The sequence below is a fragment of the Nannospalax galili genome, unplaced genomic scaffold (genome assembly GCF_000622305.1).
Source record: "Nannospalax galili isolate Female #2095 unplaced genomic scaffold, S.galili_v1.0 scaffold5620, whole genome shotgun sequence".
NCBI classification, from domain to species: Eukaryota; Metazoa; Chordata; class Mammalia; order Rodentia; family Spalacidae; genus Nannospalax; species Nannospalax galili.
The window spans coordinates 21,808-25,165 of NW_008346680.1; the positions used below are offsets into that span (position 1 = coordinate 21,808).

The 3,358-nt window shown below is 45.0% G+C and overlaps 1 protein-coding gene across 1 annotated transcript in view; it reads right to left on the reverse strand.

Moving 5' to 3' along the window:
* Positions 1-629: 629 nt before the first annotated feature.
* LOC115072029 overlaps positions 630-3,358 on the reverse strand; it is a 24,876-nt gene continuing 22,147 nt past the window's right edge. Inside the window, exon 2 of the mRNA XM_029568306.1 lies at positions 630-715. The gene's annotated coding sequence lies outside the window, so the exon portion shown is untranslated. The remainder of the gene's footprint in view (positions 716-3,358) is intronic.

Below are 3,358 nucleotides of genomic sequence, written 5' to 3' on the forward strand. Positions count from 1 at the left end.
CAGAACCTTGTGCATTTAAGCATTTGCATATCTATATTTGACCTCTTTGTAACTCTTCTTGAAGAATCTCAATAGGAAGAACCCTAGTAGGGGTGAGGTAGTAGACTACACAGTTTCCTTCCAGGGCTTCCAGCTGTCATCAAATGGCTGCACTCTGGTTCTGTGGGTCTTAGTCAAGTTTAAATTCCTCAGATGCCCTGGGTGAGCTCCCGAGTCACTCCTTCTACCTGGAACATTTCTTCCTCAGGATCTGAGCCACCTTCACTCTCCTCCAGAGCATGACTTCCATGTGCCCCTTCCCTGGTCACTATTGAAACTTAACACTCCTCTCCCTAAACCCTGTGTTTCCTATCTCAGCTTGCCTGAGCCCTTGCAACTCACATTCTTTCTGTGTTACCAGCTGATCATCTTTAAGTCAGCCTCATCAAGTAAGTATGGGAAAAAGATGAACTAATGTATGCAAATTAGCTGTTTTGGAAAACTTTAGAGAGGGAGAAACTGAGCTGTCACCTGCTTAGCTCTCACCTCTGCATGAAGGGCTTGGTTTGGGGGATTCAGTGGCTGACTGTACCTACCATGGCCAAGAGGGAATCCAAGAAATTCTCTGAGAAGACAGTGCCAGTGGAAAAGGACGTGCTGAGATGCAGGCTGGTTCCTGAGAGGGCCCCTTCCAGTCCACCAATCTGATCAATGAAGTGGATATTGGAAGGATTTTCTGGAAGGAAAGGCACGTAGATGAAGAGACATCAGGGAATGCATGCTGGCAAGTTACAGAACTCATGGCAACGGTTCTAGTTTCCTGGACTTGGATCCTGTCCTGTAAAGCCTCTATGAGAGAGTGTTACATGGACTTCTTCATGTAACTCTGGTTAACTCAGTAAAGTGTTTGCCACAGAAGCATGAAGTCGTGAATTCAATCCCAGAACCTAAGTAAAAAGCCAGGCATGGTGATGTGTACTTACAATCCTAGCACTGGGTGTGGGGGACACTGAGACAGCCAGACACCCAGAGCTCTCTAGCTAATCGATGAGCTCTGGGCTCAGTGAGAGACCTTGTTTCAGAAAAAGTAGGTGGAGAGTGAGGAAGACACCTGACGTTGACCTATGGCCTCCACATGCACACGCCCACAGGCACATGTTTACACACACACATGCCCAGCCACACATACACTATGCACAACATACACACATGCACACATGTACACACACATACCACATACATGCATACACACGTGCACACACAGGTCCCCAACTTAAAAAGGCTCTGAACGTGCCTGAGTGTTTTGTTGCTAATTATAAAACTAATAGTGATTTTTGAAAAACAGCCTAATTACTAAAATTATTACAGCTGTCCCAAGTCATCCTCTGGCTTCCAGATTTATGCTGTGCACACACACAGCACCACCAGCAACACACACCCACCACCACACACACACACAGCACCATCACTATACACACACAGCACCACCACCACACATGCATAGCACCATCACCATCACCACACACACAACACCACCACCACAAATGCACAGCATCAAGAGCTCACACATACAGCACCATCACTACACACACACCACCACCACCACACACACATAGCATCAGCACCACACACACACAGTACCACCACCACACATGCACGGCACTATCACCACACACACACAACACCACCACCACAAACACATCATCACCACACATGTACAGCACCACCACCACACACACACAGCATCATCACCACACAGGCAGAGTACCACCACACAGACAGCAGTATCACCACACACAGCACCACCACCACACACACAGCACCACCACCATTACCACAGGATTGTCTCCATCCTGATCTGTGATTTAAACCAGAGTCCTCTGGTTTCTTTGCCATTTTCCTGTAGGTGTTTCCCTTTGGTACATTCCATAGCTAAGTGCTGGCAAGCCAGACCCAAGGTCCTCATGTCAACTTGACCCCTTCCAGCCAGCCAAAGAGCAAGGGATTGAGTGAGCTTACAGGTGATTTCTTAGCTACTACAGTAACAGCTGTCTATTACCGGGTCTTTGGCTGAATAAAGCCTGTAGTCCTTGCTAAGTGGTCAGGCACACTGGTGAGCTAGTGAGACACTAGCTCATCTCCTCCCCATTACACTAATTTACCATTTCTTCTGGTTCATGTTCTTATTATATTTATACTTTGTGAGTTAGAGATGGTTAAAAGGGAAGGAACAAAATGTCCATTAAACCTGAGGCCAACAGCTTCGAGGGAGTTGCAAGTAGGCTGACAGTATGGCCCAGATGCTTAGAATGGGCTCTATTGGATGATGTCATCAATTGAGTAAAACCCAATGGGACATCCAACCAGCACTGAAAAGTTTCTGGGGCCCATTTTAGTTTCTGGTTCCTCAGTCCTTTGACTGTGGATTCTAGAAAGAACTCTGAGACATAAATTATGCACCAGAAAGATCTCTCCCTTGAATTTTTCCCAAGGAACAGCTTACTCAGTTCAGTGAGCATGGGGATTCGTCGATATTTTACTTTCCCATCATATTTGTCAAAGTCTGGTGAAATCCTTTCTTCTACCGACAATAGACACACAAAGAGATGATAAATGCAAATAAATGACTTGTAAAAGTTGATGAGATATACAAAAATACCATGTGACCTGGGGCTTTATCCCAAATCCATTTCTGTATTTAGAAAAAATTACAATTGTCCCTTGATATGTACAGGAATTGGTTCCAGGAACCCCCATGCATACAAAAGTCCTTGGAAGTACAAGTCCTTCCTCATAAAACGTCACAGTATTTGCATACAGCCTATGCACATTCTCCCAAACACTTTACATTACCTCAGATAACCTATGATACTTAATGTGGTGTAAATAGTGGAAATACTATTATTTCTGCTATAGTTTAGCATTGATGTAACAATAATGTTAACAATGATGTAAAAAGGTCTGTAGATGTTTGGTACAGATGCATTTTTCCCCTTGAATACCTTCCACTGATACAGAAACCATGGTACGGGGGACTGACCCTATTCGGTCTCCTCACATCTTTTTTGAGGATGGTACAAAGGGTGTGTGCGTGCGTGCGCGTGTGTGCGTGTGTGTGTGTGTGACACAAAACTCTCCCAGTAGTAGAATGTTGATGGTTGAGTAATGCCTCAGCTATTTGGGACCTGAAATCACATTATTTTATGTACAGAACCTTTAGGAAACTATCAATAAATGGATGGTGCTGCCTCATAAGTACATTGGGAGACATTGCAGTGGATCTCTGGCTTCTAGTGTTATCTGCCTGTTCAAGGTTTTCTCCAGAGCATCCTGCTTGTGTCTTATTTCTGTCCCTCAGAACGGGGTGGCACCCCCACTC